Genomic DNA, 23,979 nt, shown 5'->3' with positions numbered 1-23,979 from the left:
TAAGTTTCCTTTTGACATTCTAATTTATCTACAGTGCCCCATCAAAGGACTGTCACTCGTTTCATTTTGTGTTTAATTTATTGGTTATTCATCTTATTACGAGAGTATGGTGGGGAGACACGGTGGGCACAGTGGTTAGCACTGCTGCCTCACAGCACCAAGGACCCGGGTTCGATTCCTGGCTTGGGTCACTGTCTGTGTGGAGTTTGCATGTTCTCCTCATGTGTGCGTGGGTTTCCTCCGGGTGCTCTGGTTTTCTCCCAAACTCCAAAGATGTGTGGGTTAGGTGGATCGGCCATGCTAAATTAACCCCAGTGTTGGGGGATTAACAGGGTAAAGATGAGGGATTATGGGAATAGGGCCTGGGTGGGAGTGTGGTTGGTGCAGACTCGATGGGCTGAATGGCCTCCTTCTGCACTGGAGGGTGTCTATGATTCTATGAAACACAAACTGTAAACAGGCCACAGAAGTGAGGTGTGTGTTCATGGAAAAGATTATCCCTTTACATAGGGGTCTTTAGTTTCAACCTTTACCACAGGCAGAGCTTTTAACTTAGCAGAGTGCAATAACACCAGGCTTCATACTTCTAACATCACTATTGGGCTGTGTGATTGAGAAATAAACAATGAAAATGTGGGAAGTGTGGCTCAGGGCAGTGGATAACTGAGGGTCTTTAATTGAAAGAGTTGGCTGAGACATTTGCAAGATCTGGGTCGCTGGCATTTATTGACTTGTGTCAGCTATTAGGATCCTCGCTCATCCCTGCTGCCGACCTTAGCCTGGTTTCTACTGAATTGTAAATGCCCCTGTGAGTGTACATCATTAAAATTCCAGCCCAGAGCTCCACACTCAGCATAAGCATGCAGATAATTTACAAGCTACTGCAGTGGGCGCACATATTGAAAATAAACCGATATTTCTGTCTCACCAGCTCCCATTAAAACGCTAGTAAAACACATCAAATGATCCGCTCTAATTAATCTGTTCTCACCATGCACTTCTGAGCGGGGAATCTTGTCAGCTGCCCATTCATATTTCATTCATTCACATAATTCTTAACTTCACAAAGTTATTTCATTTGCAGCGTATGCCTATCCTCCATTTTAAGAGCACTTGATGTGGAGTGCCAGAACTGTCAATTTGTTAAAATTATGAATGAAATATTCAACGTCTCGCATGACAGGAGGATGATCAAATGGCATTTGGATGCGTCTCTAGACTCTGACTACTCTTGTGATCTTTTGCAGCAATTGATGTACCACATTTTGCACAACTAATGGAATCACTTATTCAATATGATATTTGACACATTACAACGATACGTTTATTCTGAGTGATTCATCTGTGAGTCCATGGCATGAAACCCAATATTATTTGGTTTTGTGAAATGCAATGATCTGCAGAAATCCACACTGCCCTCTTCCATTTTATTTAACGCTGGAGGTGTATTTAAACAAAGGTTGCCAATCCTCCATGATTACAGTGGAGTATCCGAGAACGAAAGAATCATCTCCGGCACAGCTCTGCAAGAAACCGAGGAGAAAGGTTTTTGAGGCATTAAGAAGAATGGTGTTTCATTTTCTTTTAATCTACTGCTCACCACCCTCCCCCCACCCGCAATCTTCCATATGGAAAATGAAGGCCAATTGGAAATTCCCAACTGGCTTCCTTTCAAAGAAGGTTAACAAGGTTTCTAATGGGCCTGATTGGCTGGTGACTCATGGGATCCATGTGGTCTATTGCAAGCAAATTTTGTTCTGTGGCCCTCTCTGCTGCCCCACTGGTGTGAATAAGATTAGTTCAATATTGGCAGCTGGCCATAAGTCAGAGACTCATAGAATCCCTACAGTGCAGAAGGAGGTCATTCAGCCCATCGGGTCTGCGCCGACCACAATTCCACCGAGGCCGTATCCCACAACCCCACATATTTACCTCATAATCCCTCTAACCTTCACATCCTGGGGCACTAAGGGGCAATTTAGCATGGCCAATCTACCTAACCCGCACATCTTTGGACCGTGGGAGGAAACCAGAGCATTTCCAAATACCAGAAAAAGGAAGCCTCAGGTTAGTCAGAAGGACAGCTTCTGGCTTGTCACAGCTCGTTCCCAACTTTCAATACATAACTAGTTCACTGATCTGCCTGGAACCAAACCATTAACCCAACTTGCAAAAAAGGTGCCTATATTTAGCAGGAAACCCATTCAGACACGGGGGAGAATGTGCAAACTCCACACAGACAGTGACCCAAGCCCGGACTTGAACCCGGGTCCCTGGCGCTGTGAGGGCAGCAGTGCTAATCATTGTGCCACCGTGCCACCCTCATGTCTATATGTTAATCTTTTCTCAATACAATATGCAACAGAGCGATGGTGAGGGGACTGTGATAGCATTTTACACTTTATTTGAGAAATTAAGTGGTGCAAAACATTGTGACATATATTTGGAACTTCTAACGTTGATTTGAGGAAGTTTAATTGTTTTGAAATCTTGCTCCTTGTACTTTAAAGTTTATTTATTAGTGTCACAAGTAGGCTTACATTAACACTGCAATGAAGTTACTGTGAAAATCCCCTAGCTGCCACACTCTGGTGCCTGTTCGGGTAAACTGAGAGAGAATTTAGCATGGCCAATGCACCTAATCAGCAAGTCTTTCGGACTGTGAGAGGAAACAGGAGCACCCGGAGGAAACCCACACAGGCACGAGGGAAGAATGTGCAAACTCCACACAGACAGTGACCCAAGCCAGGAATTGAAGCTGGGTTCCTGGCGCTGTGAGGTAGCAGTGCTAACCACTCTGCCACCGTGCATATACGCATTACATTTAGGTTCAGGGCAAGTCAGCACAGTACGTAGTTGAAAAAAATGGCACTGAATTCGGGACAACAGGGAAATTCAACCCCAATAAAGATAATGAGTGTAATTGTGAACATAGGTTACACATTTGGTTCAAAATGAATAAAACAGGAGATAAAAGTAAACTAGACGTTTTCCTCACCATAATGAAGCCAGTTGCATGAAATATAGTGTTTCAGCCATTGTTGTCTGAGATTTAGATGGAGTATGTTGAAATTAATGAAATCCTGGACTCTTGGAATGGCTAAGAATGAAATTGCACTGAGACTTGTGTTCCATCAGAAGAAGCAGTTGTCAAGTGGGAGTCAGGTCAAATTCTCGAATTAAAGGAACTCTCCCGTCAGTGTGGGCATGTTGAGAATTTAGAAAAGGACTTTAAAGGACTTTAGCATTGGAGAGATTTACAGAACAAAGAGATCGAGGGGTATAGGATCATAGCTCCTTGAAAGTGGAGTCACAGGTGGACAGGGTGGTGAAGAAGGCATTCAGCATGCTTGGTTTCATTGGTCAGGACATTGAATACAGGAGCAGGGACGTCTTGTTGAAGTTGTTTTTTCATCCTATATCTGCCATTGAGGAAGTACTATGAGAACCAATAGTTGTCCCTGAGCAAGAAGGACCAAATGTAAAATTTGCCATCCGTACAATCTGAAATATAATAAGTAAGCAGATCATGAAAATATGGGTGTTTAAGATTTCCCATGAATACTGGCTCATATCTGGCTACTTGAGTTATCTGTAAATTACTTCACATACACAATTTGGGTGGCAGGGTGGCACAGTGGTTAGCAAGCTGCCTCACGGCTTCAGGGACATGGGTTCAAATCCAGCCTGGCGTGACTGTGTGGAGTTTGCACTTACTCCACAATTCTGCTCCAGGTGCTCCGGCTTCCTCCCACACTCCAAAGTTGTGCAGGTTAGGTGGATTGGCCATGCTAAATTCTCCCTTAGTGTCCCAAGATGTGCAGGTTGGTTGGGCGGGCGGGGGGGCTGCGGAGGATTTGCAGGGTAAATACATGGGGTTGCAGGGAAAGGGTCGGGGTGGGTTGCTCCATCAGGGAGTTGGTGCAGTTTTGATGGCCTGCTTCTGCACCATAGGGTTTCTCTGATTAACTGACATTCTAATCTCTGCCAGAGAAATTAGTGAAGAAACTCACAAAAGTGTACTGCTCAGAGTAGGAGCATTTCATCTGTACAATGAACATGTGTGCATATCAAGGCTACCTTCAATGAAAATTAAGAGTCATTATTCCACTGATGGTTAGCAAGAGATTGTTAGAAGAACTTCATCAATAACAAATCGGGATGGTCTTTATGGAAACAATAGCACAAAGCTATTTTTGGTGTCCAAGTTAGAGGGGATATTGAAGAGTTGGTAAAAAGTTGCTAAGTGCATCTCAGAATGAAAAGTGATCCAACAATGTTCCTTTCATTCCAAGGTCAAACACAAATAAAATGGGGATTGGTGCAAGTTGACATCTTTGAAGTGGAAGTACCTCATTTAGGTTGATAGCTATAGCAAGTGGATAAATGTTGAGTCTATAAAAGTGCCAACACTATTGAGGTTTTGAGAAGCTGGTTTGCAGTTTATTGGTTGCCTGAGGTGTTGGTGTCATATAATGATTTGATTTGATTTGATTTATTATTGTCACATGTACTTGTATACAGTGAAAAGGATTGTTTCTTGCGTGCTATACAGACAAAGTGCGCTCTACCATTCATAGAGAAAGAAAGGAGAGAGTGCAGAATGTAGTGTTACAGTCATAGCTAGGGTGTAGAGAAAGAGCAACTTAATGCGAGGTAGGTCCATTCAAAAGTCTGATGGCAGCAGGGAAGAAACTGTTCTTGAGTTGGTTGGTACGTGTCCTCAGACTTTTGTATCTTCTTCCTGATGGAAGAGGATGGAAGAGAGTATGTCCGAGGTGCATGGGGTCCTTAATTATGCTGGCTGCTTTGCCAAGGCAGTGGGAAGTATGGACAGTGTCAATGGATGGGAGGCTGGTTTGAATGGTTTGACTGATCCACATTTTACATCAGAAGATTTTGAAATATTTCTGAGTAAGCATAGAGTGAAACACACTAATAATATGACCATATCATCCAGCATTGAATAGTGCTGCAAAACGAAGTGTACAGATCGTAAAGAGTTCTTGGGAGAAGAATCTGCTTGGTGTCAAACTAGACAGTAATTTCCATGTTTCTTTTTGACGCAGGCTAGACAATTTTATGTTCCCTTACAGAACAACCCGATGGTCTGGAACAAATTGTTCACATTTTTAGTTAGTGTTTAAGCACACTCCGAGGACAAGTTTTGGTTTGTTTCAGCTTAACATCAAAGTAAGAGAAAAGCAAGATGAAGTGAAGATGAGCCAAGATACGCCAAGATGAAACTTTGAGAGTTCAACACTGCTCAGAGGATCAGAGTGAGAAAACGCTGGAGTGATGAGCAGAAGTAAGTGATTGGAGTTGTTAACAGACTAGGTGCAGTCACATGCCTAGCGGAGGTTGCAGGGAAACTCTATCAATTGAATCAAGAGAAAATCTGGCAAAGTGAGAGCAGGAAAAACCTCCGACAATCCAAATCCTTCCGACAGCCCAAAGTGCAAGTCAGAAAGAAAGTTGAGGTTTGCCAGTATCACAGAATCCACCAGTGAAGCAGAGTGAGTCAGGAACTTTGATGAAGACAAATTGACCACTGCCACAATCCCAATCATTAAGTGGGTTATCTGACAAAGTCAATGTTCAGATCTGACACAGTCCAAGAGGACTCAAAAAACACAATCAAATTTGTGAGACATGTTTTTCCACTCACAAAGCCATGCTGACTGTCCCTAATCATTCCTTGCCTCTCTAAATGCCTGTAGATCCTGTCTCTCAAAATACTTTCCAACAACTTACCCACCACAGATGTGAAGCTCACTGGCCTGTAGTTCCCAGGCTTTTCCCTGCAGCCCTTTTTAAACATAGGCACCAACATTTGCCACCCTCCAATCTTCGTGACTATCGATGATTCAAATATCTGTGCTAGTGGACCCGTAATTTCCTCCCTAGCCTCCCACAATGTCCTGGGATACACTTCATCAGGTCCCAGGGATTTATCTACTTTGATGCACTTTAAGACTTTCAGCACCTCTTTCTCTGTAATATGTACACATTTCTTTCCCCAGAGCTGAGTAAAACCAATGACAATGGAAAGAAACCTAATAGATGAATTGAAAGGGTATGGGCAGGAAGCGTAATCATAGAATCACTGCAGTGCAGAAGGAGGCCATTCAGCCCTTCAGGCCTGCAGCAACAACAATCCCACCCAGGCCCTATCCCTGCAACCCCACATTTTCAATCCCCTTGACACTAAGGGTTAATTTAACATGGTCAATCCACCTAACCCGCACATCTGTGGACTGTGCGAGGAAACCCTCGCAGACACGGGGAGAATGTGCAAACTCCACACAGACAGTGACCCGAGGCTGGAATTGAACCTAGATTCCTGGAGCTGTGAGGCAGCAGTGCTAACCACTGTGCCACCGTGCCATCCCATCACTGTGCCACCACAAATTGTTCTTTTCATTATTTCTTGTCAAATGATTCTATTTTTGTTTAAGACATGCTATTGTTATGGCAGAAAACATACATAAAAAATACAGGTTAATTTTTAATCGCACATATAAGTTTTGGTTATGATTATAGAAGAAAAGCAAATATGCAACCCACTCTGTTATATTTTCAGGTATTCGTGATGTTAGCCTAAATACATTGAATTCTAGAAACTTAACACATGTACCATTATTCATTTTAATCTATAATTTGATTTTTTTAAAGTGGGGAGGGCATGTCGTATGATGCAAGATCTAAGCTCACTCTCTGTTGAGAAGATGTAAATAAAGTTAGTTCAATATTTGAAGTCATAGAGGTTTACAGCATGGAAACAGGCCCTTTGGCCCAACTTGTCCATGCCGCCCTTTTTTTAAAAACCCTTAAGCTAATCCTAATTGCCCGTATTTGGCCCATATCCCTCTATATCCATCTTATCCATGTAACTGTCTAAATACTTTTTAAAAGACAAAATTGTACCCGCCTCTACTACTACCTCTGGCAGCTTGTTCCAGACACTCATCACCCTCTGTGTAAAAACATTGCCCCTCTGGACACTTTTGTATCTCTCCCCTCTCACCTTAAACCTGTGCCCTCTAGTTTTAGACTCCCCTACCTTTGGGGAAAGATATTGACTATCGAGCTGATCTGTGCCCCTCATTATTTTATAGACCGCTATAAGTTCACCCCTCAGCCTTCTACGCTCCAGAGAAAAAAGTCCCAGTCTATTCAGCCTCTCCTTATAACTCAAATCATCAAGTCCTGGTAGCATCCTAGTAAATCTTTTCTGCACTCTTTCTAGTTTAATAATATCCTTTCTATAATAGGGTGACCAGAACTGCACAGTATTCCAAGTGTGGCCTTACCAATGTCTTGTACAATTTCAACAAGATGTCTCAACTCCTGTATTCAATGTTCTGACCAATGAAACCAAGCATGCTGAATGCCTTCTTCACCACTCTGTCCACCTGTGACTCCACTTTCAAGGAGCTATGAACATGTACCCCTCGATCTCTTTGATCTGTAAATCTCCCCAACGCCCTACCATTAACTGAGTAAGTCCTGCCTGGTTCAATCTACCAAAATGCATCACCTCGCATTTGTCTAAATTAAACTCCATCTGCCATTCATCAGCCCACTGGCCCAATTGATCAAGATCCAGTTGCAATGCGAGATAACTTTCTTCACTGTCCACTATGCCACCAATCTTAGTGTCATCTGCAAACTTACTAACCATGCCTCCTGTATTCTCATCCAAATCATTAATATAAATGACAAATAACAGTGGACCCAGCACTGATCCCTGAGGCACACCGCTGGTCACAGGCCTCCAGTTTGAAAAACAACCCTCTACAACCACCCTCTGGCTTCTGTCAAGAAGCCAATTTTGTATCCATTTAGATATCTCACCCTGGACCACGTGAGATTTAACCTTATGCAACAACCTACCATGCGGTACCTTGTCAAAGGCCTTGCTAAAGTCCATGTAGACAACATCAACTGCACTGCCCTCATCTATCTTCTTGGTTACCCCTTCAAAAACCTCAATCAAATTTGTGAGACATGTTTTCCACTCACAAAGCCATGCTGACTGTCCCTAATCAGTGCTTGGATCTCTAAATGCCTGTAGATCCTGTCTCTCAAAATACCTTCCAACAACTTACCCACCACAGATGTGAGGCTCACTGGCCTGCAGTTCCCAGGCTTTTCCCTGCAGCCCTTTTTAAACATTTGCAACCCTCCAATCCTCAGGCACCTCACCCGTGACTATTGATGATTCAAATATCTCTGCTTGGGGACCCGCAATTTCCTCCCTAGCCTCCCACAATGTCCTGGGATACACTTCATCAGATCCCGGGGATTTATCTAACTAGATGCGCTTTAAGATTTCCAGCACCTCCTTCTCTGTAATATGTACAGTCTTCAAGACATCACGATTTATTTCCCCAAGTTCCCTAACATCTATGCTTTTCTCAACAGTAAATATTGATGAGAAATATTCATTTAGGATCTCACCCATCTCTTGTGGATCCGCACATAGATGACCTTGTTGATCTTTAAGAGGCTCTACTCTCTCTCTTGTTACTCTTTTGCCCTTTATATATTTGTAGAAGCTGTTTGGATTCTCCTTTGTCTTATCTGCCAAAACAATCTTGTGTCCGCTTTTTGCCCTCCTGATTTCTCTCTTAACTCTACTCCTACACCCCCTATACTCTTCAAGGGATTCACTTGATCCCAGCTGCCTATGCATGTCATGTGCCTCCTTCTTCTTCTTGACCAAGGTCTCAATATCCCGAGTCATCCAGGGTTCCCTACTTCTGCCAGTCTTGCCCTTCACTTTAAGAGGAATGTGCTTACCCTGAACCCTGGTTAACACACTTTTGAAAGCCTCCCACTTACCAGACGTCCCTTTGCCTTCCCACAGACTCCCCCAATTAACTTTTGAAAGTTCCTGCCTGATACCATCAAAATTGGCCTTGCCCCAATTTAGAATTTGTCTACAGCTGAGCATGTTTTAATAGTACTGATTGCAGTACATAACAATCTCGACTTTGTTGAGCTCTGAACCGTCCTCTCCTGAATGCTCGCTGCCCGCGATAGTGTCATGAAACTGGCATGTCGGCTGGCATTGGAATTTCAAATTCAATTTCAATTGTCTGTAAGAAAATTAATTTCAGGTAAAGTGCTAAAAATCATATACAAATGAATGGTAAAAATAAAATCGAGACAATTACTCCACCACAGAGGTCTAACTTTAATTAAAATATATATTAAAATCTGTCCCAACACATTAAGATAATCAGTGAGACCCACTATGATGTAGGCCAACACTCCACGAGCCTTCCCAATCGCTTGCTGTACCTGCATGTTAGCTTTCAGTGACCTATGAAAAAGGCTACCCAGTTCACTTTGGACATCAATACTTCTCAACCTCCCATCATCTGTCTTTTGTTTTTTCTACTAAAATGGACGACTTCACACTTATACACATTATATTCTACTTGGCATGTTCTTCCCCACTCGCTTAGCCTGGCCAAATCCGCTTGAAACTTCCTTGCATCCACTTCACAACTTACATTCCAATCTAGTTTTGTGTCATCAGCAAATTTGGAAATATTTATATAGATTGCGAACAATTGTGGCCCCAACACTGATCCTTGTGGTACCCTACGAGTAACACCCTGCCATCCTGAGAATATTTGTTTATTCTGTCTTTGGCCTTTTGCAATGTTCTAGTAAACCCCAACGCAAACTGGAGGAACAGCACCTCATCTTCTGATTGGACACTTTACAGCCTTCTGGACTGAACATTGAGTTCAACAACTTCAGAGCGTGAACTCTCCCCTCCACCTTCACCCCATTTCCATTTATTTATTTTCACTTCATTTCTTCTTTTCATCTCATTCACCCATTTTTATCATCCTTCTTTCTCACTTCCACTTTTCCACGTCTAAATTGGGGGAAGGCTGACTGTAGCCGGATTAGGCAGGAATTGGTGGATGTTGATTGGGAGAGGATGTTCGAGGGTAAGTCCGCGTCTGGCATGTGGGAGTCTTTTAAGGAACTATTGATAAGGCTGCAGGATAGGCATGTGCCTGTAAAAAGGAAAGATAGGAAAGGTAGGATTCGAGAGCCGTGGATAACCAGGGAAATTGAGGATCTGATTAAAATGAAAAGGGAGGCGTACGTTAAGTCCAGGCAACTGAAAACAGATGGAGCTCTGGAGGAATACAGAGAGAGTAGGAAAGAACTCAAACGGGGAGTTAGAAGGGCAAAAAGAGGTCACGAGATGTTCTGGCAGGCAGGATTAAGGAGAACCCTAAGGCATTCTATTCATACGTTAGGAACAAAAGAGTTGTCAGGGAGAAAATCGGACCTCTCAGGGACAAAGGAGGGGAATTATGCTTAGAACCCAAGGGAATAGGGGAGATCCTAAATGAATACTTTGCATCGGTATTCACGAAGGAGAGGGGTGTGTTAACCGGGAGTGTCTCGGAGGGAGGTGTTGACCCGTTAGAGAAAATCTCCATTACAAGAGAGGAAGTGTTAGGTTTTTTAGGGAACATTAAAACTGACAAAGCCCCAGGGCCTGATGGCATCTATCCTCGACTGCTCAGGGAGACGAGAGATGAAATTGCTGGACCTCTGACAGAAATCTTTGTCGCTTCTTTGGACACGGGTGAGGTCCCTGAGGATTGGAGGATAGCGAATGTGGTCCCGTTGTTTAAGAAGGGTAGCAGGGATAACCCAGGAAATTATAGGCCGGTGAGCTTGACGTCCGTGGTAGGGAAGTTGTTGGAGAGGATTCTTAGAGACAGGATGTATGTGCATTTAGAACGGAACAATCTCATTAGTGACAGACAGCATGGTTTTGTAAGAGGAAGGTCGTGCCTTACAAATTTGGTGGAGTTTTTTGAGGAAGTGACAAAAACGGTTGATGAAGGAAGGGCCGTGGATGTCGTCTATATGGATTTCAGTAAGGCATTTGACAAAGTCCCACATGGCAGGTTGGTTAAGAAGGTTAAGGCTCATGGGATACAAGGAGAAGTGGCTAGATGGGTGGAAAACTGGCTTGGCCATAGGAATCAGAGGGTAGTGGTCGAAGGGTCTTTTTCCGGCTGGAGGTCTGTGACCAGTGGTGTTCCGCAGGGCTCTGTACTGGGACCTCTGCTATTTGTGATATATATAAATGATTTGGAAGAAGGTGTAACTGGTGTAATCAGCAAGTTTGCGGATGACACGAAGATGGCTGGACTTGCGGATAGCGAAGAGCATTGTCGGGCAATACAGCAGGATATAAATAGGCTGGAAAATTGGGCGGAGAGGTGGCAGATGGAGTTTAATCCGGATAAATGCGAAGTGGTGCATTTTGGAAGAAATAATGTAGGGAGGAGTTATACAATAAATGGCAGAGTCATCAGGAGTATAGAAACACAGAGGGACCTAGGTGTGCAAGTCCACAAATCCTTGTAGGTGGCAACACAGGTGGAGAAGGTGGTGAAGAAGGCATATGGTATGCTTGCCTTTATAGGACGGGGTATAGAGTATAAAAGCTGGAGTCTGATGATGCAGCTGTATAGAACGCTGGTTTGGCCACATTTGGAGTACTGCGTCCAGTTCTGGTCGCCGCACTACCAGAAGGACGTGGAGGCGTTAGAGAGAGTGCAGAGAAGGTTTACCAGGATGTTGCCTGGTATGGAGGGTCTTAGCTATGAGGAGAGATTGGGTAGACTGGGGTTGTTCTCCTTGGAAAGACGGAGAATGAGGGGAGATCTAATAGAGGTGTACAAGATTATGAAGGGTATAGATAGGGTGAACAGTGGGAAGCTTTTTCCCAGGTCGGAGGTGACGATCACGAGGGGTCACGGGCTCAAGCTGAGAGGGGCGAAGTATAACTCAGATATCAGAGGGACGTTTTTTTACACAGAGGGTGGTGGGGGCCTGGAATGCGCTGCCAAGTAGGGTGGTGGAGGCAGGCACGCTGACATCGTTTAAGACTTACCTGGATAGTCACATGAGCAGCCTGGGAATGGAGGGATACAAACGATTGGTCTAGTTGGACCAAGGAGCGGCACAGGCTTGGAGGGCCAAAGGGCCTGTTTCCTGTGCTGTACTGTTCTTTGTTCTTCTTTGTTCTTTGTTCTTTGTCTCCATTCCCGATCTCCATCCCCCTTTCAGGGCAACGGCCTTAACCATCTGCACCTCTGATCTGCTATTCACACATTCTGATCACTTAATGGACACTTTTAACATCTCTCTCAACCTCCTTCATCATCATTTACATTCCCTTTGTCCAATTACAGCCCCCCACCCTTATAGTATAAGTCTCACCTGATTTACTTTGCTCTTAGCTCTGACAAAGGGTCATCCAGACTCGAAACGTTGGCTCTATTCTCCCCACAGACGCTGTCAGACCCGCTGAAATATTCCAGCATTTTCTGTTTTTGTTTCAGATTCCAGCATTTGCAGTATTTTGCTTTGACCTGTTTATTCCTACTGTCTGTTTTTTATCTGTTAATAAATTCTCAATCCATACCTGTGTAGAAGAATTTAGGATGTGGAGATGCCGGTGTTGGACTGGGGTCAACACAGTAAGAAGTTTAACAACACCAGGTTAAAGTCCAACAGGTTTATTTGGTAGCAAAAGCCACACAAGTTTTCGGAGCTCCAAGCCCCTTCTTCAGGTGAGTGGGAATTCTGTTCACAAACAGGGCATATAAAGACACAGACTCAATTTACATGAATAATGGTTGGAATGCGAATACTTACAGCTAATCAAGTCTTTAAGATACAAACAACGTGAGTGGAGAGGGCATCAAGACAGGCTAAAAAGATGTGTATTGTCTCCAGACAAGACAGCCAGTGAAATTCTGCAGGTCCAGGCAAGCTGTGGGGATTACAGATAGTGTGACATGAACCCAATATCCCGGTTGAGGACGTCCTTGTGTGTGCGGAACTTGGCTATCAGTTTCTGCTCAGCGACTCTGCGCCGTCGTGTGTCGTGAAGGCCGCCTTGGAGAACGCTTACCCGAATATCAGAGGCCGAATGCCCGTGACCTATCTACCCTGATTAACTGTTTAGCTGATTAACTTGATTAGCTGTAAGTATTCGTATTCCAACCATTATTCATGTAAATTGAGTCTGTGTCTTTATATGCCCTGTTTGTGAACAGAATTCCTACTCACCTGAAGAAGGGGCTTGGAGCTCCGAAAGCTTGTGTGGCTTTTGCTACCAAATAAACCTGTTGGACTTTAACCTGGTGTTGTTAAACTTCTTACTAGAAGAATTTAGGACAGGTTACCAAAAGCTTGGTAAAAGCAGTAGGTCTTAAGGAGTGTATTAAACGGAGAGAGGATCTAAAGGGACAGAGGGGCCTAGGGAAGGAACTTCAGAGCTCAGGTCCTATCAGTTGAGGGCATGGAGGCAACAGGTAGAGTGATAAAAAATGGAGGTGTGCAAAAATCCAGAATTTGTGAAGAGTTGAATCATAGAGAATTGTCGCTCAGGAGGCAATTACAGAGATGGGGAAGATTGAGGCCATGGAGAGATTTGAAAAGAAACTCCTGTTATGGGCCAGGTGTCCTTGTTAAAGCATAGGAATTGTGATTAACTGGTAGCATTTTCAATGAACTGGCAGGGGCACAGAAGGCTGAATGGCATCCTCCTCTGCTATGTAATTCCATTATTCTTGTGCATGATATCCACCATGTGGGATGGAACATTTAAGTTATAAAGAGTGGTTGGATAGGCTTGGGTTGTTTTCTCTGGAGCAGAGAAGACTGAGGGGCGACCTGATTGAGGTGTACAAGATTATGAGGGGCATGGACAGGGTAGATAGGGAGCAGTTGTTCCCCTTAGTTGAAGGGTCAGTTACGAGGGGACACAAGTTAAAAGTGAGGGGTGGGGGTTTAGGGGGAATTTGAGGAAAATCTTCTTTACGCAGAGGGTGGTGGAGGTCTAGAATGCACTGCCTGGGAAGGTGGTGGAGGCGGGATGCCTCATGTCCTTTAAAAAGTACCTGGATGAGTACTTGGGACGCCATAACATTCAAGGCTATGGGCCAAGTGCTGGCAAGTGGGGTTAGGTGGGCAAGTCAGGACCTTTCATGCGTCAGTGCAGACTCGATGGGCCAAAGGGCCTCTTCTGCGCTGTACTATTCTGTGATTCTGTGACTGTTTAAATTTTAAAATTTATTTATTAGTGTCACAAGTACGCTCACATTAACACTGCAATGAAGTTACTGTGAAAATCCCTTAGTCGCCGCACTCCAGTGCCTGTTCGGGCACACTGAGATAGAATTTAGCATGGCCAATACATCTAACCAGGACATCTTTCGGTCTGTGGGAGGAAACTGGAGCACCTGGAGGAAACCCACGCAGACACATGGAGAATGTGCAAACTCCACACAGTGAGCCAAGCTGGGAATTGAACCCAAATTCCTGGTGCTGTGAGACAGCAGTGCTAACCACTGTGCCAACATGATTTAATACAATTAAACCTTTATTCAAATTGCAACACTAACAAGTGGAACCACCACACAAGGAGTTAATTAGTTCTGATTCGACCACTGTCACTTGCTATTCAGTCTTTCATCTCCAAGTTAATCTTCTGGGATGAGAGACATCGTATGAAGCAAATATTTTTACACTTATAGCAGCACCCTTAATGAAATAAAATATCTCAAAGTGTCTCACAGGTAAGCGATCACACAAATTATGACATCGAGCCACAGCAGGTTCTATTTGGGAAGAAGATCAAAAGCTTGGTTAAAAGGGGTAGGTTTTAAATAGAATCTTTGAGGAGGATGAAGAGGCTGTAAGATTTAAGAAGGGAATACGAGAGATTAGGGTCTAGGCAGCTGAAAGCACGGATGCCAATCGGTGGGGGGGGGGGGGAGGCGGGGGGGGATTAAAATGGAGGATGATCAGGAGGCCAGAATTGGAGGAGCGCAGATACCAACGAGGATTGTGGGGCTGGAGAAGATTGCAGAAGGTAGGGAGGGATGAAGCAAATGGGGAGGAATTGAGAACAAAGATGAGAATTTCAAAACTAATGATTAAATGAAATACTTCAGCCTTGAATTCTCGTGGTGGATGTTCCTTTCCATATTAAAGAGCTAAAGATTAGCAGGCAGGATATAATAGTTATTGTCTGGATTCCTTTTTGATACTAAACCACTTCTTTGAAGCAAAGCAAGCAAACTAAACATTAACAGTCTTCACACCTTGGTAGGCAGCAGGATAAGAGCCTGCAACAGCTGCATTTCCTTGTTAGAATTTCCAGCAGGTTGGGTTCACACATAATCAGAAGCAAAAATTAATTATCAATCCGAAGAAAGCACCAGCTATTAACATTTTAATCAAGCTGCCTCTCCCCACCCCCATCAAAGCTTACATTCAAATTGCAATTTAAATCTATGTTATTGCATTAGTCAAGTTATTTTCCCCTCCCTCACTCATCTGCATTATGATACTCAGCGCCGTAACCTGACAGCACGTCTGAGCTTGAGAATCTACTCAGGGTGATACAGAACTTCAGTCTATTGCTTCACGAAAATAGAAGGACTGAATTTGAAAATCTCAATTTCTTTTGGCAACATTTCGCCATTTTATTCCCGCAACACAGACGCAAATAATCTTGCCAAACATGCACAATTCTGTCCCCTGCCAATCCCAAACCGTGCATTAATGTCTCACTCTGGATGTGCTTTGCATATTTACACGTTGTTTTGCTCTTTCATGATGGGAAGAATGTCCGCCAATATTTTTATTTATTCGCTCAGCGATACATCATTTAGAACACATGTGCTAACCTAAATCGGTGATTAAAATTTACTGAAAGTATGAACTGTGCGAGGGGGCCCCTCATTGGCAGCAAAAACTTGCATTGATGTAGCATCTTAACATGGTAAAGCTTCCTCAGCATTTAATGGGGCGGCACAGTGGTTAGCACTGCTGCCTCACAACGCCAGGGACCTGTATTCAATTCCGGCCTCGGCTGACCATGAGGAGTTTGCACATTCTCCCCGTGTCTGCGTGGGTTTCCTCCGGGTGCTCCGGTTTCCTCCACACTCCAAAGATGTGTGGGTTAGGTTGATTGGCCATGGTAAATTGCCCCTTAGTGTCAGGGGATTAGAAGGGTAAATGTGTGGGGCTACAGGGGTGGGGCCTGGGTGGGATTGTGGTTGGTGCAGACTCGATGGGCTGAATGACCTCTTTCTGCATTGTAGGGATTGAACAGGGACGTTTTTCAAACAAATAGGGGTTGGTTAGCTCAGTTGGCTGGACGGCTCGTTCATGATAGAGAGCAACGCCAACAACATGGTTTCAATTCCTGTCCAAGCTGAGGTTATTCATTAAGGCCCCGCTTTCTCAACATTGCCCCTTGCCTGGGGTGTGGTGATCCTCAGGTTAAATCACCACCACCTCAAAGGGGAGAGCAACCTATGGGCATCTGGGACTATGGCGACTTCACTATCAAACAAAATTTGACACAAAGAGACACCAGGATGGGTGTGTGGAGTACAGCCAAGCAAATCTATTAAGAATTGTGGACAACCTCAATGATATATGCCATGCGTGAGTGCGTGGTACAATTTCAAGGACAACGTGGAATATAAACAATGAGGTTTGTGACAGAACATTGAAATCAATTACATTTAAGAACAGCCAAAAAATTGTTAATAACCAGCTATGAAATATTGATAAGGGAGGACCACTCACATTCTGCCTTGTGGCAAGAGGAGAATTATCTCATTTATAACCTGTTCATAGATGTACAAATTCTACCTATGAAATAATGTTGCTCTCAATGGTGAGAACTTTCCATTTACAAAGCTAAATTCTCAATTTCTCTTGAGATGCTTTCACAAAAAGACCAAAACTGCACAGAAACAAAATGTTGCAGATAAAAGCAATTTACTGCAGATTCTAGAATCTGAAACAAAAAGAGAAAATGCTGGAAAATCTCAGCGGGTCTGGCAGCATCTGTAAGGAGAGAAAAGAGCTGACATTTCAAGTCCAGATGACCCTGGGTCAAAGATGACAAAGGGTCATCTGGACTCAAAACATCAGCTCTTTTCTCTGCTTAGAAATGTTGCAGATGCTGGAAATCGGAAACATGAGGCAGAAAATGTTGAATATGACCATCTGCGAAGTCGTGACCCGAAGCTTTAGGTCGACGACCTTTCATCGGAGGTTCAGAGTTCAAACAAAAGGTCACCGACCTGAAGGGTCAGCTCTGTCCCTCTCTCCGGAGATGTTGCCTGACCTAAATCGCTGGGCCTCTGAAGCAAATCTTTGTCTCGTCACTGGACACAGGTGAGGTCCCAGAGGATTGGAGGATAGCTAATGTGGTGCCGTTATTTAAGAAGGGTAGGAAGGATAACCTGGGAAATTATAGGCCGGTGAGCTTGACGTCCGTGGTGGGGAAGTTGGTGGAGAGGATTCTTAGAGATAGGATGTATGCGCATTTAGAAAGGAATAAACTCATTAACAATAGTCAGCATGGTTTTGTGAGAGGGAGGTCATGCCTCACTAATCTGGTGGAGTTTTTTGAAGAAGTGACTAGAATGGTTGACGAGGGAAGGGCCGTGGATGTCGTCTATATGGACTTCAGTAAAGCATTTGACAAAGTCCCTCATGGTAGGTTGGTGCAAAAGGTTGGATCTCATGGGATAAAGGGGGAGGTGGCTCGATGGGTGGAGAACTGGCTTGGTCACAGAAGACAGAGGGTGGTAGTGGAAGGGTCTTTTTCCAGCTGGATGCCTGTGACTAGTGGTGTTCCGCAGGGCTCTGTATTGGGACCTCTGCTGTTTGTAATTTATATAAACGATCTGGAAGAAGGTGTAACTGGGGTGATCAGTAAGTTTGCGGACAACACGAAAATGGCTGGACTTGCAGATAGTGAGGAACATTGTCAGAGGCTACAGAAGGATATAGATCGGCCGGAAATTTGGGCAAAGAAATGGCAGATGGAGTTCAATCCTGATAAATGCGAAGTGATGCATTTTGGTAGAACTAACGTAGGGGGGAGCTATACGATAAATGGCAGAACCATAAAGGGTGTAGATAGGCAGAGGGACCTGGGTGTGCAAGTCCACAGATCCTTGAAGGTGACGTCACAGGTGGAGAAGGTAGTGAATAAGGCCTATGGCATGCTTACCTTTATAGGACGGGGCATAGAGTATAAAAGTTGGGGTCTGATGTTGCAGTTGTATAGAACTTTGGTTCAGCCGCATTTGGAATACTGCGCCCAGTTCTGGTCGCCTCACTACCAGAAGGACGTGGAGGCTTTAGGGAGAGTACAGAGGAGGTTTACTAGGATGTTGCCTGGTATGGAAGGGCTTAGATATGAGGAGAGATTGGGTAAACTGGGGTTGTTCTCACTGGAAAGATGGAGGGTGAGGGGTGACCTAATAGAGGTGTATAAAATTATGAAAGGCATAGATAGGGTGAACGGTGGGAAGCTTTTTCCCAGGTCGGTGGTGACGTTCACGAGGGGTCATAGGTTCAAGGTGAAGAGGGGGAGGTTTAACATGGATATCAGAAGGACGTATTTTACACAGAGGGTGGTGGGGGCCTGGAATGCGCTGCCGGGCAAGGTTGTGGAGGCGGACACACTGGGAACGTTTAAGACTTATCTAGATAGCCACATGAACGGAGTGGGAATGGAGGGATACAAAAGAATGGTCTAGTTTGGACCAGGGAGCGGCGCGGGCTTGGAGGGCCGAAGGGCCTGTTCCTGTGCTGTATTGTTCTTTGTTCTAACCACGCTAAAAATCCTGGTTACTCCAGCCCTGTCTGGTGAGCTGCGAAAGGACTGAAATATTAGTTTGGATGATAAAGGAGTTTACAAAATGAGTGCAGTGGAATAGCAAGGATCGAGATAATCACAGAAAGGGCTGAGATTAAAAGCTGCTTCACACCTCATCCCTGCCTCGGGAGCAGTGATGCTAAAATGACGCAGGAGTGAATGTACAACCTAAAGGCAACACAGAAAGCTTTGTTACATGTTCCGTGAAAATATTATAAAGATAAGATAATTTTTATGGTGAAAGATCGATCTGAGAATCAGTGTGAACATTTGTACATCTATGGTCCTGATTGAAACCTCTGAGCAGATTTGGGTTTTCTTTTCTCTCTGTTTGCTCTTTCTTTTTGTGCCTGTGGCGAATGTTGCTTTCCTTCAGAGATTTTCCCTCAAAATAAAATTACCCGAAGAATATGAACCAATTCACCCTCCTTCTGGTTGGCAGTAGATAAAACCTGTACATCCATGAACAGATTATAAATGAGATACTTGCCACAAGGCAGAATGTGAGTGGTCCTCCCTTATCGATATTTCCTGTGTTTGAATCCTGTTATAATTTTTGCAGAGGAATGTAATTCCATTTGCAATTTACCTAGCGTTTAGGTGAAGTTTAAAGTTCATTTTATTAGTCACAAGTAGGCTTACATTAACACTGCAATGAAGTTACTGTGAAATTCTCCTAGTCGGGTCAATGTACCTAACCAGGTCTGATGTTGTGTATCGTGTCCAAGTGGTTTCTTTACGAAACAGTGCTTGTTAATCTCTTAAGAATTAGGGAATTAAATGGGTGGCACGGTGGCACAGTGGTTAGCACTGCTGCCTCACAGCGTTAGGGACCCAAGTTCAATTCCCGGCTTGGGTCACTGTCTGTGTGTAGTCTGCACATTCTCCCTGTGTCTGCGTGGTTTCCTCCGGGTGCTCCGGTTTCCTCCCATAGTCCAAATGATGTGTGGATTAGGTGGATTGGCCATGCTAAATTACCCCTTAGTGTCAGGGGGACTTACTAGTTTAAATGCATGAGGTTATGGGGATAGGGCCAGGGCCGGATTGTGGTCGGTGCCGACTCGATGGGCCGAATGGCCTCCTTCTGCATTGCAGGATTCTATGAGAAAGGGGCCAGGAGGTTAGCTCAAATACAAACAGAATGTGCTGGATAAACTCAGCAGTATCTGTGGAGGGGCCCAATTAGTTCTGTCAGCTGGAAAGATGGGGCCAAAATATTCACTCCAGGTCAGTAGCAGCAATTGGAAAAATGCCCAACTCTCCAAAACCAATGTGGGAGAAAGTGTGCTGTGTCTTTGGATTTTTGTTCCAGGGTTGGTCGGGAAGGTGGGGGGTGGGATTGGGTGGGTGTTAACAGGAGTTGGGCTGGCGGAGCCCAGAGACAGTTTGGAAGCAGCCACAGGGGCTGCTGGATGCGGGAACTGACTTTTTAAAAGGCCATCCTTGGTGCCCCCGAATTCATCCCAGTTATAATAAAAACAACAGAACAAATAACAGCCCTCTATCCCTCACAACCCTCATCCCCACATACTCCCCATGGCTCATCCTTGCCAGCTCATGCCACCCCCCACATGGCCCATCATATCCTCCATGCTAACCTATGCTCCCACCCCCCTATGCAAATTAGTGTCAACTCCTGCTAAACCATGCCCCTACTCATCACAATCATCCCTCATACCCATGCCACCCGCTCATCCCCCACCCCCGGCTCTTTATAGTCCCTATGCCAACTTAGTACCAACTCATGCCAACCAGTTCCCCCAACCATCATGCGCCCTTATGCCCTCCATGCCAACTCACCTAATATCATCTACAGGATCTCAGGAGTAATGGAGAGATGAAATAAAATAGTTCCAACTGTCCATTTGCTATATATTTTTTATAATTCTCATTAATAACATTTAAATCCCTTCAAGTACTAAATCCATTACAAAAAAGTGTTTTTCTTCAACAACTTATTCACTTAAGTGAACAAACATCTGTATTTGTAGCCCCATTTCAAATCCAGCTAATCTCTTCAGAACTACTTGGGGCTGTTAATTAAACTGTAAACTTATAGGCTGTGAAGATAGTTTGGTAGAAGCATTAAGCATCATTAATCAAATAATGTTAAAACTCAGATTTTTGTCAACTGTGAAATAGCAAGCACCATTTTTTTTTAACTGCAGGCTGTTTCTTTCCCCAAACATTTAAAGGGCCTGGGGATTTAACAGACCTGACACCTTGACAGTGCCACAGAACTTACCCATTTTTTGCACACATTCATGCCTACACTTAACAATGCCAAAGAGGTACCTGCCCTCCCTCAAAGATGTGGAGATGCCAGTGTTGGACTGGGGTAAGCACAGTAACTTATCCCTCAAAGGGCAGGTGACCTCTCCCAAAGGACACCTTAACTCTCCAAATGATGCCGACAGCTTTAGAGTTTTTCCTCAAATGTCTGAAGCCACGAGACGTTCTAAGGGAATCCCACAAAAGAACATTAGAACTGTTTTATCTGTGCAGCTGGCGTGGTGAACTATAGATGCGTAGAGTACAACTTGCCCCCATTCCACCCCATCCTCCCTTCCCCCCACCCCCATCTTGGCAAAAGTGGGGACTGCTGGGTTCCATGGCGGGACTTCAGGAATCGGGGTTCAGGCACCATTTTGTCTAAGGCTTGGAGCCCTTACAGATTTATAAACATTCATGTCCTAATGTGTGATTCAGAATAACATCAGCGGCAGGGGGTTTGATTCCAGTTCCAGCAGAGGTAGACCGAGAGCTTGCATCTTCCCTTTTCATGACTGAGAAACCAATGAAGTACTTTTGAAGTGTAGCCACTGTTACAATGTAAGAAACGAGGCAGTCAATTTGTGCGCAGCAAGTTCCCATGAAGTCACAACATGATAATGGTCGGACAATTTATTCTTGTGATGTTGATTGAGGGATAAATATTGGCCAGGAAACCAGCCTCCTCTTCAAAACACTGCCAGAGGATGTTTTACCTCCATCTAAGAGGGCAGCTGGAGCCTCAGCTTTATATCTCACATGAAAGAAGGTACCTCCAACGGTACAGCAATCCCCCAGCAACGCACTGCAGTGTCAGCCTAAGTCTTTGTGCTCAAGTCCAAGAGTGGGGCTTGAACTCTGAACACTGTGATTCGATGATCAGAGTGCTACAGACTGAAATATCACTGACATAGTAAACCGTAGTTAACAATTTGATAATTAACAATGCTACTATAAGCATGTGAACATACCAAATTAGGCCCCTTGAATGTGCTCCGCCATTCAATAAGATCATGGCTGATCCGTCTGTGTTGCGAATTTCACATTCCCAGTCACCCCCAATGAGCTCTGATTCCCTTGCCCAACAAGAATCTATCTATCTTCCCTGCACAGTGGCACAGTGGTTAGCACTGCTGCCTCTCAGCGCCAGGGACCCGGGTTCGATTCCCAGCTTGGGTCACTGTCTGTGTGGAGTCTGCACATTCTCCCCGTGTCTGCGTGAGTTTCCTCCCGAGTGCTCCAGTTTCCTCCCACAGTCCCAAAAACGTGCTGGTTCAATGCATTGGCCATACTAAATTCCCCCTCAGTGTACCCGAACAGGTGCCGGAGTGTGGCAACTAGCGGATTTACACAATAACTTCATTGCAGTGTTAATGTAAGACTACTTGTGACGCTAATAAATAAACTTTAAATATTGTAATGGATCTTTTGACTACACGCATTCGGTTACTAATGAAGATGCATTATAGATGAAGAATTCCTCAAGGGATTCATACAGGGTGAGGTGGGCAGATGATGCTGAAGGTTGAATGGGCAAACAAACCATTCTGACAGAAGACACCATTAATATTTCCAGCGTGAGCCAAGTGATGTTCCAGTATTTTCCATTCAGGAACCGGCTTGTGCCAACTTCCTGGAAAGCTAATTATAGGTGAAGGATTGGGGAATACTGGGATTTGTGTGGGGTGTTATCATCTCCTCAGGGCGGCCATTGTGCACTTTCTGAGATGGCATCACTGGGATGAGGCACTCTTCCTGTTGGTGCAAGACAAACAACATTTTTGATTTTGATTTGATTTATTATTGTCACATGTATTAACATACAGTGAAAAGTATTGTCTCTTGCACGCTTTACAGACAAAGCATTCTGTTCATAGAGAAGGAAAGGAGAGAGTGCAGAATGTAGTGTTACAGTCATAGCTAGGGTGCAGAGAAAGATCAACTTCATGCAAGATAGGTCCATTCAGAAGTCTGATGGCAGCAGGGAAGAAGCTCTTCTTGAGTCGGTTGGTACATGACCTCAGACTTTTGTATCTTTTCCTGACGGAGGAAGGTGGAAGAGAGAATGTCCGGGGTGCATGGGGTCCTTAATTATACTGGCTACTTTTCCAAGGCAGCAGGAAGTGTAGACAGAGTCAATGGATGGGGGGCTGGTTTGCGTGATGGAATGGGCTACATTCACGACCTTTTGTAGTTCCTTGCAGTCTTGGGCAGAGCAGGAGCCACACCAAGCTGTGATACAACCAGAAAGAATGCTTTCTATGGTGCGTCTGTATAAGTTGGTGAGAATCGTAGCTGACATGCCAAATTTCCTTAGTCTTCTGAGAAAGTAGAGACGTAGTTGATCATCACCGCATTGCTGTGTGGGAAACCTTGCTTGTGCGCAAGTTGGCAACAGCAGTTACGCCTACACACTGTAAAACAAGTATGTAATTGACAACAACAAAAACAGAAAATGCTGGAAAATCTCAGCAGGTCTGACAGCATCTATGGAGAGGGAATAGGGCCAACGTTTCAAGTCCGGATGATCCTTGAAGGGTTAGGATTCAAGGGTGACCCAGACTCAAAACGTTGGCTCTATCCTCGCTCCACAGATGCTGTCAGACCCGCTGAGATTTTGCAGCATTTTCTGTTTTTGTTTCAGATTCCAGCATCCACAGTATTTTGCTTTAATCTTATGTAATTGACAATAAAGTGTTTTAGGACATTCAGAAGTTGCGAAAGACAAATCTTTCTTCTTTTCATCAGTCCTGCCTCTCCTTCTGACTTATTTGAATAGGGCGTGGAATGGACCACAAGGAATGCTCGATTGTCCACCACTCATGTTGGAAATTGCAATAACAGGACCGGACACTCAGCAGTAAATGATTCTGGCCGTTGGCGCTCCACCTGGCACTGCCAGTGAGGATGGAGAATTTGATGCTCAGCCAAATCTCCATTCACTG

This window comes from Mustelus asterias, chromosome 10, assembly GCF_964213995.1.
Source record: "Mustelus asterias chromosome 10, sMusAst1.hap1.1, whole genome shotgun sequence".
Classification (NCBI taxonomy): Eukaryota; Metazoa; Chordata; class Chondrichthyes; order Carcharhiniformes; family Triakidae; genus Mustelus; species Mustelus asterias.
Note: the sequence above shows the minus strand (reverse complement) of the source record.